We start from the raw sequence: 13,620 nt of genomic DNA, 5'->3' as shown, positions 1-13,620 counted from the left end.
ATTTCACAAATGAACAACAACAAAAACTTTTAGTTTCTTTTAAAAGCTAGAAAATAAAACCTTAAGACTTTGGCAACTACAATTCATAAACGCTTTTGCTGGAAAATGAAGGAAAAGGGTTTTGAACAATATTTAAAGGGGTCATCGGATGGGTCATCGAATTTTCCACAAGTTGATATGATTCGTTAGGGTCTTAATGAGAAGTCTATAACATACTTTGGTCAAAATTTCTCAGTGGTAGCATAAAAAACACCATTTTTACCTTGTCAAAATCAGCCCTTTTTACAGCGAGCCAGGGTTCCCACACCTTGGTTAACTTCAAATTCAAGGACCTTTCAAGGACTTTCCAGGTCCAATACCCTCAAATTCAAGGACTTACACAGGATTACACTTACACAAATAAAAGGTTCTTTATTGGCATCAGTGGTTCTATGAAGAACCTTGAACATCCATGGAGCCTTTCAAATGCAGAAAAGGTCCTCTATAGTCGAGAAATCTTCGTTCAATTTTCAAAATGGTTATTTTAGGAACTGTTCACTGAAAGGTTCTTTGGGGAGCCAAAAATAGTGTTTCTTCACTGCAAAAACACCTTTTTGAAATCTGTATTTTTAAAAGTGTAATGTGGGGACACATTTATTTTTGGCCATATGACAGAGATAGGATATTCTATTTATATATTCGGTGCATCCTATACTGTATTCTAAAATGATGTGATATTAACTTTTGCATGGATTTTATTGTAAAGAGCTTATGTAACCAGAAGTTTTAAGATATATAAATATGCTTTTAAGTTTTCTTCTTTGGTGAGCCAAATATCTTGAAACTTGCATTTTCCAGGCACCATGTTTCAGCAGTTTCAGCCTGTTTTTGCAACATTTCACAATGTACTGCATGTGGGAAACACTTAACATAACGTGTTAATGCGTGCAACTAACATAAATCAAGCAAGCTAGTTTGCATAGGTCACAAAGCGTTGGGGAAATAACACAGTAGCGGACCAGAGGGAAAAATATGGCATATTTTTCTGAAAACTAAAATTCAAGCACTTTCAAGGACCTGTTTATTTTCAAAAACTTTTCCTTGGCGAGCTGTTTTGTTGCATTTGTCTTTAAATGCACACTTCATAATTTATACGTAAATGTAAATATATTTAATTTATTTGACAAGCTTTTTGATTATTCATGCAAACAAACAAACAAAATTGGGAAGAAAAAAAGATTTCATGGGGCCCTAGATAAAGGAATGCATGTTCCTTAATGGGTATGTGGGCATGTGACAGTTCAGTCACAGTCAGTCCTTACCTGCTTGATGCCTGAGAGTCCACCGGATCCGTTTCACATTACAGCTGAACGTCACTCACACAATCACAACTCGCATACCAACAGGACCGTACACGCGTACAAAAGCTGGAAGAAAGCCTATTGTACAATTAATACAAGGCAAGAAAGGTCATGTGACTGTGGCTCTGTTCTAAAGCCTAGTGAGCCTATTCGCTTAAGTGCAATGCCACGAGAAAACAACAAACAGTGCTAATATACACTGACAATATGATATAATACTACCAAAAAGAGTAACGGTGATTTTGTCCTCCATTGTTGTTTCGGGTTTCTGCCTCCGTCACTACTTGAGCAAGCTCCTGATTGGTTAACGCCGCGCGAATTTTCGCCAAAATTCAGATTTTTTAACTCGCGGCAAATGCTTGAAACGCTCAATTTGCGCCGCCTCATGTGCCGCAGGATGGCTATTCGCGTCTTTGCATTGACATGTAAATCACTCGCGCTTGCCGCTTCATTCGCGTCCGGTGTGAACGCACCATAATATGAATAAACAGTGCTCATAAACAGCTGTTGAGGCTTGGACCCGGAAACAGCGTTTGTTGGATGTGCATTACGTCATTACTCAACAAGCAAATAGGCGGCATGTTCAGGCATCATGAGGGTGAGCAAATATCTTTTCAAAAGGTTGTGACTGCTTATTATGTCCTTATTGTAAGGTGGCATCACAAGTGCTCAAAGAAAACATCCTTCCAAGATGGCAGACGTCAAATACGTCCATTATAAATGTAATTTACTCAATGGGCAGCTCCCTAGTTTTGGAACACAGCTCATTTCTCATTCTGCTTCTGTTGTCCATTGTTGCGGTTTACCATTGGTCAACTGTGAGCGAGAATACAACATGTTTAACATCAGCTGTCTGGACCAAGTCAGACAGATCTTGTCAAGCTCAGATCCTTCCTGCAAACAAACGTGCCACCTGCCTCTGACCAAACCGGTTTCTCTGGATGCTCCAGTCGGTCACAGACATTTCTTCTTGATACTGCTATGAAGACGTTCCAGAAACACATCCAACATCTTTATAAAGCTGACTTAAAGGATTTCCTCAATACAGAAACTTTACAGAAAGACAGACGTCCTGTGAGCTCGGCATGATTTTAAATGCATTTTATTTATTAGGTTTAATTGGCAAATTCCTAGTGAAGAACTAAGCCCTACCCATTTGTCATTGTACCATGAAAATGCAAACCACATCTAAAGATCTGTGCACTCCTCTAGTGTCGTCATAGTTAAATCCTTCTACACTATCAACCTATTTCAGTTGAATATTTAAAAAACAACAAAAAAAATCGACATCAAAAATGTATTTTTGCTCAATGATTGAACTTCATGTCATTGTATAGATTCTTTAATCCACTGATTCATTAGCGAGACAAGCATGTGCTCAATGAACTGCAGATCGCTGTCTTGTAAGATTGCCTGTTGCTTCCATTTAAAGTTTGTAAGGTTGGGAATTTTCCAAAGCTGGCCTAACTTTGTTCAATCATCAAGACTTGAAGACTTCTGAGATCCCAAATGGAAACAATGAATGGGGAAAAAAATGTCAAGAACCAAAGCGTCAGAAGAACTGGGTGTTCACTAACATTCTCCATAGTGAACACAATCGCATGAGACAAAGCAAATCATGACAGCTGCTCAGCTTTGCATCAGGTTCAGGCACATTTCTCCTGCTGTTCAGTTTAACACTAGCAATTTCAACAGAAAGCAAAGCCATTATTCCAAATGCAAATCATGGGTTTTCACATGCAAAAGCGCATAAGCGTAGTACTGGCGACTTACAGCGGTATTGTCCTTGTGTGGTCCACTTTGCTTATTCAAAAACGCCAGATAACAGACCTGTATTCAAACTACCTGCGAGGAAATGAGCATGACGGCACGGGCCAACGCTGGGCCGCATGAGCACCGCTCCTCACGTTAAACAGGAGTCACGAGAGGTTGCGCCATCACCGCTCTGACAGTACTGGCAGTAAAGATAACTCACAATTCATTAAATGAGTTGGTGCAGTAAGCGCTCTGATTCAGTGAGTTCAGACTGATTCAAAAGACTAACTCTTTTAGAACGATTCTTTTAAAGAACTAACTTGTTTGTTCGTAAATCTGACAACAGTGTTTGCACCGTGTGTTTGTACGCAAGGACGGCGCAATAGAAATGTGCTTTTACGCCAGTATTTTACGATACATTTGCTTCTCACCACATTTAACACAGACAGCAAACTCACATTCACAACTTCATATGAAATGATTCATTTTGCCTTGACACAATAGATTCAGCAGTGGCAGAGCAGGAAACACTTAGCCCTCATTCATGATTGGGTTCGAAATAAATGAATGCATAGCTTAATCATACTTTATAATAATACTTTAACTTTGCACTTTTTGCGTTGCCTGGAAAAGGACCCAGGTCTGGTGAGCATGTGCAGATCACCGTATTTCATATGTTTACTGATTATGTACGCTGATCATTATGCTCTGCAAAAGTAAACATCTGGTTTTGTGCAATGTATTGAACACTGTTGCTTTGAATTTCTGGCTGACAGATGACAGATCTATTGGCAAAAAGGGCTGAAATTTGCAAACAAACCACCAAAGCCTATCACCAAAAGCCACTGCAATTTCACAGTACAATTACAATTGCTTGGATGGAATTACACAAGTGTATTGTTTGTGTGATCAATATATATATATATATATATATATATATATATATTCACAGGACTTTCCCAACAAGGGCTCTAGACTGTGACCAAAATGGTCGTATTTGCGTTAATTTTTTGTGAATGTTTTTTCGTGAGTTCAAATTTGACGTGGTCACATTTGTGCGAATGCATGGTCTGCGGTTCGTTTTCCAGCTAAAGTAAAGTAAAAGACCATTTCTTAAACCAGAGAATGTGAACATGCTGGTGTTCTTGTGAAAAAAAAAACAAAATGCAAACACCATCACTGACATCCAGTTTAGTTTTACTTTTCTTTTTGTTTGCATTTAGAAAAGCTTGTTCTTGATCTTTGCTGTTACACTATGGAGGCTTTCTTTTAATTTTTTATTGTTTATTTGATTCCTTAAACGTTTGCTAAACGTTCTGTAATTTATTATTCACTTTTGTTGTGCTTTTTAATGAGGGATATCAATGAATCCATAATTTATTTTAGTCTTAAAAGGTGAAAGGTGTATAGCTAACAGACAATTATCTTTTCTTGTAAAACGTGACAACAAGATTGCGAATTCGAAAGCATCCAGAGCCTGTCTTATCACAAATAATACTACTGATTAAAAAGGTTGAATGTTAACCACTTTCGTTACCATTTAACTATAATAAAAGTCCATCAGCATGCATTGATTAATCCCATGCTGTCGCAAAATAAAATGCGACCAAATTATGTGCTTGTGCGACCAACTGAGAAAGTTTGTCACAAAAGAGCGATCAGTGGGAAGAATGCGTTTAGAGCCCTGCCAACCAGTCTGATTACTGGATAAGGACTAAAATTAATTTAGAGATTTTAATTTGACATCCTAAAGAGTTAAGTAAACAATCATGTAGAGGCTACACCGCAGGTCTGATCCGAATAAAGTCAGAGAGTCAGTAACGAATCTGTCCTGTGCTCATCTAGAATCATACAATGAGTCTGCAACAGATGTGCATGATAACACACACGTGTCCCTAATCATTTTAGAATTTTGTTTTGTTAAACTACATTAGGCTACATGTCATTTTAAAGGAACAGCTCATCTAAAAATGCAGCTATCACGTACTCACCCATAGGGCTGCACGATTAATAGCACGATGTTGTGAGGCGCGTTTAGTCAATGAAGCCGGTACTTTGATTAGTAGTAAATCTCCATCACGTGCGTTCAGCTGGAGCGGCAATTAATACACAGAGGCGTAAATCACTGACAAGCTACGATTTTGAGCGTGATTTGGCGTGGCTTGACATTGATTTACGGCACTGTTAAAACATCATCCAGATAATTAAAAATGGGAAAAAGCTATCTAAAAAAACAAAAACAAAAAAAAGGTACATTGCCAAAGCCAAAATTCTGGTATTGGAGCAATCCTAAATCATGTGATACTTCAAACAATTTTTGTTCGTTTAAAATCTGGCCACCAGTTTTAATGCTTTAATTTTAACTATTTTAAAGTTTATGCAAAAAAAAAGTACATACTGCAACTAATATTATTTTCTTATTTTTATCTCTTTTTTTCCTGACACAAAAGTTGGTGAAATGATTTCAGTGTGTGTATCTGTAATTTTTGAACACTTCCAGCTCACTTTAATTTGATAATGATCATTTTGGTCACTATAATCATGATATGAAATTGTCATACCTAGGGCTGTGCAATTAATCGAAATTGAGTTTTGATTTCGATTATGAAAATACAATAATCGAGATAAAATGATTATTGCTCCCGATTCCGCCCACCTTTGTGCGCTTTCGCTCCTCTATAAAAGCCCAATTTCACATGCAAATCAGTAAAATCATGTACTGTGAATTGCGTGCTTGATTTATTAATGTTTATTTGATGTCGTGTTGAGAATTTGCGCTGTTCTGTGTATGCGCTCAAGAGACGGAACAGAACACGGACAAGTGAACGTTTATTTTAAGATGCGTACCTAAATTGGCAAATATATGTAAAAATGCGGCGTTTGGCGATTATTCGTGTAAACCTTCGTCAGTTATGTCTCAAATAACGTAAACAGTTAAGAATGAAAATATGTGTGTGACAGTATATTGGATCTGGGCAGCTCTTAAAGTGGCCACAAGTAATATTCATTCTGCCGTCTCTGTGCTTAATGTTAATCAAACAACAAAAGACAAAGACAAAATCACTCACTGTTCTTGACAGAGGGACTTCTGTAGTTTTTTTTTTTCTTTTTCATTTTTACAGTGAAGACTATTTTATTTTACATTCAATTAATTGCATTAATGGCTCCTTTCAAACTGCACTTTGTAGTGGACACTCCGCCTACTGACGTCATAGGTTCCCTTGTTTGAAACCAGCAAGGTTTCAGGGCCGGTTCGGAAACAGGATCTGGGCACCTGTCCAGGATTTGAATTGAAAAGTGTGGCCGATTCTCGACTGGGCTCCTGCTCCGGCACCAGCCCCAGTGGAAAAGCAAAAGCCCCATAATCCTCAACACCTTAATCAGGTGGTTCAGGTTGTGTTTGAAGCTCACCTCTGCAGGAGCTGCGCTGGCTACCCCTGCTTTAGATGAACGTGAGCTGGCTGCTTTGATTTTGCTCCCATCCCATCAGAAGACAAACATGAGCTGATGCGATATGACCTCGCCATTCATACAGATTACGTAACGCATCTACAAATACTGACACATCAAACAAAAATATGCCATGCGAGCCACAGTTACAGTATACGACAGCGTGCAGTGGCATGAACTTTGCTTAAGGATTATCAAAGATCAAATATGCTGAAAGGGCATGTCAACTGTGGAGACAGCTGGATAAAACAGACACGAGTCAAATCAGCACTATCACTGACCAAACCCATAATCCTAAAAGCCGCCATCTACAGATGGGAACAATTTAATCCTATTCAGAGCTGCAGGCTGAAAACATGAAGTGGGATAAAAAGAGATCAGAGAAAAAAAAAAACATATTACAAAAGCAACAAACATTCACAAGCTTCGCATACTTTCTGCCTCTTCACGTGTTTTGTAATGATGCCAGTTTGAACACTTTAAAGCTAACACAGAAGTGTCAGCGACAGGCCGTATGAAAGGCTATATGGGGTATTTGGACATAAAAATATAACAAATAAACAAGCTAAACGGCCAATGAACTGCTAACATGTGGCTGAACACACTTGAAAAAAAAAAAAAAACGCTTAATCGTTGGACTTGCAATAACAAGCCAATAGTAACATTGAAATACCAGTGATATTAAACCCGATGTGTTCGTATTCAGGACTCAGTTCGCTTCAGACTGCTGTTTTATCATGACAACAGCTAACCTGAAAGAGAAAAATTTAAGCCCAATCCTGCTAGAAGCCCCTTGCAGCAATGCTGATAATGCGATATGTACTTACACTGGGTGACAATGAACTGCACACTCACACATTTCAGAAAGCAACAATATGTGAACCCGAGCTTGCGTAGCCTACGTTCAGGAGTATGTTTTCAGCCTATAAGTAGCTCATGCACTTCATATTCTTTTCTTTGTTTCTGCTAAACATGGGCATAAGAGAGCAGGCTGGATTCTTCTCTGCAGCTTCTGCAGTGTCACAGAGCAGGAACTTGACGCCATGTTTGACATGCTTCCTGTGGACCAACGATATGAATCAAGCACACTGAGAATTTAAGATGGTTTTACAACTAGGAATAAAAGTTGGGTTTTTTTCCTAAGAGTGCGTTTGCTCTCTTTCGAAAGGTAAGTGTCCTGTGAAAGTGTGCAGGGCTTTTATTTCATTCTGATGCTGACATTTTGTTACATAAGACTACACACAACAAAGCCCACCTTACAGCAGGCTCATGCGCTCAAATCCCTCTAAATACGACAGATGTGCAGAGTCAAGCGAAATCTGCAAACGTCGGACATTTCAGAATATTTTATATTTCGGAAGCACTTAATTTAAATAATTTAACATTCACAGTCATGTTTAGCACTTTTACATTCATCCACTCCATAGGAAACACTTAGTAGTAATTTGTGATTTTGATTTTGCACTTTATAGAATCTGCATGTGTAGATTCACATGTTCACTGGCCCAACTGCATGCTGGTTTTTTGTCACATTTCTGTTATTGATAAGAACAACTTATTAACCTCTTTTTTCTACATGTGTACCTTTAACTACACAACGCCTAGTCAGTAAGTGAATCAGTAAGATGTTGCCTGAGTAATCTGACAGATTCATTAAACAGCCTAAATAGTGTTTCAACACAAATATCGGTTTTTCACATTCAACTGGTCTATTCAGGCCAATGCATAAAAATGGCAGACATGCTAAATGAGCATGCAAACGAACTCTGACAGTAGGTGGCACTTACAGAACAGCAGATTTCCTTTCGTACCAACGTTTGTTTCCAACCTGCTCGTCACAGAAGAAAGTTAAAGAGAGTAAAATTATAGATTAAAAAAAAATGAAAAATCAGTCTTGTGGACGACATGTGAATACTTGTCTCGGCCTGGACAGATGCTTTAACAGCTGTATATTCCAATTAAACTGTTTATCGCACCGAATATTTGCTTTGTTTGGAAAAAGCCTTCATTTTAAAACTGATTCAATCGGAAAACTCCTAAGTCTTTCAAAAGCATCATTGAAAAGAAGCAGCTGATAAGAGAAAACATTAGTTTGTGAAACAGACTGTCCAAGATGTAAATGTGTTTTGTGTGCAATCTGCAAAGAAAATGCTTTTGTCTATATACTGTCTTTATAATACAGACAGATTAGGCGGTGTGAACGAGATTGGTGTCAGATAAATACACCAAGTTATATATTTTCATAACTTTAAGAGCTTAAAGGATTAGTTCACTTTCAGAACAAAAATGTACAGATAATGTACTCACTCCCTTGTCATCTAAGATGTTCATGTCTTTCTTTCTCCAGTCGTAAAGAAATTATGTTTTTTGAGGAAAACATTTCAGGATTTCTCTCCATATAGTGGACTTCTATGGTGCCCCGAGTTTGAACTTCCAAAATTCAGTTTAAATGCAGCTTGAAAGGTCTCTAAATGATCCCAGCCGAGGAAGAAGGGTCTTATGAAGTGAAATGATCAGTTTTTTTAATAAATTGACAATTTATATACTTTTTAACCTCAAATGCTCGTCTCGTCTCTGATGCGCAGTCTGTGTGATGCGGGTCAATACAGTAAGGATATGTCCAAAAACTCCCATCTCGTTTTAGTCTTCAACTTCAAAATCGTCCTACAATGCCGTTTTACCTTTTTTTTAAGGGCATTTGATCTTCTTTGTACGTTGCCTTTGTAAACACCTGGTTGGTAATTCTGCAGCGATGTAGGACAATTTTGAAGTTGGGGAAGAAAACAAGATGGGAGTTTTTCGACATACCCTGAGCGTTTGAGTTAAAAAGTATACAAATTTTCAATTTGTTTAGAAAATAACCGATCGTTTCGCTAGATAAGACCCTTCTTCCTCGTCTGCGATCATTTAGAGTCCTTTGAAGCTGCGTTTAAACTGCATTTTGGACGCTCAAACTTGAGGGCTCCATACATATCCACTATATGGAAAGAAATGCTTAAATGTTTTCCTCGAAAAATATAAATTTATTTACAACTGAAGAAAGAAAGACATGAACATCTTGGATGGCAAAGGAAGATTATCTATAAATTTTTGTTCTAAAAGTGAACTAATCCTTTCATTTCCATGATTGTGGGAATGCTTTTATGTTGTGTGTTCATTAATTTACATAAAGATCCTTCAGAGTTTGGCTCCAACCCAAATAAAACGTGAACATACTAAATAGGTTGACAACTACAGGCAGATTGGATGAAAACTCTACAGGACGGTGACCCTCCAGAACCCAAGACTGTGATTTATATAAATGATATTTGAGAAGGAGAGCGTAAATATTTCAGAAGTGATTTTTGAGCATCAGCTATATAATAACATTTGATATTTGAGCGCATATGTCATGTTTTGAGCAGTATATGAGAGCATGCGTGATGGGGAGAGTGTGTGTGAGGCAGGGCTGTGTCTTCATCAGTCGCCATCTTGTTGGCTGCAGCAGCAGCAGCTGTAGGCCGTGAACGCACACACACACTCATTCATTCAGCAAATGAACACACTGCTGACACACACACAAGTGCGCGCGCCCGCGTACATGTTTCAGCACAACATCATGAGCCAAAGACAGTCGATGCGCTTTAAACACACCGGCGTTGCATACAATCACACCAATATGAGTGTGTTGTGTGATGAAACACACTGGAGCTGCTCTTCCTCATTCACATTTCCTCCACGAACGCCACCGTAAATCACTCATACAACACACGTTAAACAGACCGAGAAAATCCCATTAACTGGCGTTTAAGGTCGTTAAAAGCACAGGCTTACAGTTCAAACCAATCAAAGGCACACGAACAGATCCGACAGAAACACTTGAATCACACATACATAACGACCGAATCACATCCGCGACTGAAATAACACCAGAGTCCGGGTGTGTTTGAGCGCTTCACCGAGGCATTATTGAGGAGACAGATGATATTTAAATGCACAAACAGTGCGACTCCATGATGAAGTGAAGTGGGGGAGGTAGTTTGGCTTTATCCTCCATCTTCACTGTCCATTTCATCATCATCATCATCATGAGCAGTCCGATATGCACCAATGCAGGCTCAAAAACACGGCAAACCAGGATTTATATTCGTCAACAAGGCCAAACGTTACTTAGTGTCCAAATTAGACCGTTTGGCAGCTTCGTGGCAAAAAATACGGCTTTCTATTGCTGCTCTTACAGACATTGTTACCGAGAGCAGAAATCACCGGACAGCATTTGACATCGATCATCGTGAATATTATAGCAGGAGCGCGATTATGGGCGCTGCTAGTCAGCTAACAGCACATCTCTGCCACATGACCGTGATTTGAGGAAGTTAACACATACTAAACCACTTATGTGGCCTAGTAATGATTCAATTTTGACATTTTCTGCACGTTTTGTCAAAACAATCATGATGACAGACGCGAGAGCACAATTATATGTGCTTGTGTGGAGTCCAGCAGCGGCCCCCACCCCACCGGACCCAAGAACAGCCGAATAAAGCCAATCAGGCGAACATTAAAGAGTAAAGCAGCAGATAAACACTGACCTGTGTTCTGTCGGGACAGTTCGTTGTGTATCTATCATTTACTGTAAACAGCGAACAGAGATCCACAGCTGCCCGACCTGCAGACAGTCCGTCAGTCAGTCAGCGGAGAGCGGCACTCCCCGAACCCGCAGCCGCGACAGCTGCAACCGCTCTGATTCTAGCCCAAATAACGCGAGCTTCACGCAGATGCCTTGTAGTAAACGTGGTCAACACAACGCTCGGTCCAAATTCGGCCTTTCTTGTACGTCCCACACTCGTCGTTCTCCGGTGCTCGAGCGGTTCTTCTGCGTTCACAATCAGGCTCTCGCTCCGGCCATCAGACAGCAGAGATGGGCGCGGTGACCCTGCTCTCAGGGCTGGGAAACCCCACGCTGCGCCTGCGTCACCACGCAACGGATTCGACTATTTCGGCGCGAAATCTCGTTTCGCTATTATTAAACTGTAAAGTAAACTGTATTACTTATATACATTTATTCGTTAAATTGTAATGAACAAATTTTAATAAATATATTTTAATTGACAGATATGGTGTAGTAGATTGTTCTAATCTGCGGTGTTGGGGGTAACGCATTACAAGTAACGCAAGTTACTTTTTCGAAGTAACTAGTAAAGTAATGCATTATTTTTTAATTGAAAATATCTGAATTACTTTTTCAAATAAGTAATGCCAGTTACTACATTAATTCATCTCACTCACTAAAAAAACAGATTTCCTCAAATTGAATAAAAACAGCGGCATTCAACACAAACCTGCAATAATTAAATATGTTAAATAATACAAATATCCTTTATGTATTTAATCCTATTCTATTAACCAATGTCTTTGCTGCCGACCTTCGATGATCCAATTCATCCATACTAATAAGCAAAAATTACTCAAGATAATCTAACATTTGCTTTCCTTTTTTTATATTGCTGAAGAGTTGACATTTTTCTTCTGCGGTCTACTGTACAGACGTCAATTTACTTTTCTCTAAGCCTGAGGCTTTTGGCGTAAAAAGGCTTTTACATTTGACTAAAATATAATTTTTTATATTAAAAACAAACAAGCAAGCCCTGCCCAGATTTAAAAAGTAACGCTAACGTAACGCATTACTTTCCATAAAAAGTAACTAAGTAACGTAATTAGTTACTTTTTTAGGGAGTAACTCAATATTGAAATGCATTACTTTTAAAAGTAATTTCCCCAACACAGCTCATCTACCAGATCTAACTTAAAGAAACTAATTGAAAAGACGTGCAGATGCCAGTTCCTCAATTTAAGATAAGAAGGTATAATAAAACAGAACAATTTGGAAACATTTGGAAGGCAGTGCAGTAGAATTTAGTTCTTTTAGTGTGACCAGGGGCCAGTTGTTCAAAAAGTTTAATCTGGGTCAGAATGATCTGGATTTGGAAATCCCATGTTTTGCTATCCAGGGTAAGGTAACCCGTCTTACTTTTGTGCTGGTTTTTCAAAGCAAAATTGGATTGGATCACCCTGATCCAGATACACACCTTTTCAGATTTCCAAATCTGAATTACTATATGGTGCCTAAAGGGACTTGGTCATGGAGAAAAAAATGCCAATATTTTGCATTATAGTTTTGCATTGCATTTAAACAAATAACTACTTCTGACTAGTCCATCTCTGATGATTGTGCCAATGTAGTTTACAATCAGTGATTAAAAATTTATTTATTTTTTTAGAGATGCACCGATTGCAAATTTCTTTTTTCTGATTCAGATTTTTTAGTAAGTGTGACCTGCCGATACCATTTTTTTGCCAATTCGATTTTCTTTCTAAGAACTATAATTTACAGTATATACAAACAAAAATCTATACCTTTTTAATGCAAAAAAAAGTGCTTACAAAAAATTATTAAACATTACAATTCCCCTAATCTGGACTAAATTACAGATGTTCTCTCACTTAAACAACTCTCAAAATAAAGTGCTCTAATGACTAGAAAAAGGTAGAAATGACAACTGACTGAAAATTAGTTGCTGTATATAACAAAACAGATGTCATTTCAACTATGTTTAAAAATCACACTGTCATTCTTCCTCCAACCTTCTTAAATGTGCCATTTTTCGCATCAAATTCTTACAAGAAACTGTAGATTTGTTACCATTCAAATTCAATCAGTATCAACTAACACCATCTTTTCTCTGCAGAGGAAACCGAAGCTGCATCTAAAGTGCCATTAGATGTATTTCCACAGACTGTTTGATGAAGATGAAAAATTGCAAATGGATAAATAATTTTATAAAACTAATGTTTTAAATACTTTTTAAACATGAGAATAAGAAATGTTGCGGAAAATGCAGTGACAATTTTAACTATGAAACCAAGCCACCAATAGGTGGCGGCAAATGACTGTTTGAATGAGTGAGTCATTTAGTCATTCATTCAGCAGATAAGTTCAGAACGGATGATTAATTCAGAAACGAGGCTTTATGAATGGGTTACTGAATCACTGACTCTTTCGAATTATTCAAAAACGTGGATTCGTTCAGTAACA

The 13,620-nt window shown here is 38.2% G+C and overlaps 1 protein-coding gene across 1 annotated transcript in view; it reads right to left on the bottom strand.

Annotated features, from left to right (window-relative positions):
* The window catches only part of gnb1a (guanine nucleotide binding protein (G protein), beta polypeptide 1a), a 56,626-nt gene extending 45,179 nt beyond the window's left edge, over positions 1–11,447 (bottom strand). Inside the window, exon 1 of the mRNA XM_073818570.1 lies at positions 11,117–11,447. The gene's annotated coding sequence lies outside the window, so the exon portion shown is untranslated. The remainder of the gene's footprint in view (positions 1–11,116) is intronic.
* Positions 11,448–13,620: the final 2,173 nt, after the last annotated feature.

Source organism: Garra rufa, chromosome 15 (assembly GCF_049309525.1).
Source record: "Garra rufa chromosome 15, GarRuf1.0, whole genome shotgun sequence".
Lineage (NCBI taxonomy): Eukaryota > Metazoa > Chordata > Actinopteri > Cypriniformes > Cyprinidae > Garra > Garra rufa.
Note: the sequence above shows the minus strand (reverse complement) of the source record. Positions and strands in the feature narration are given on the sequence as shown.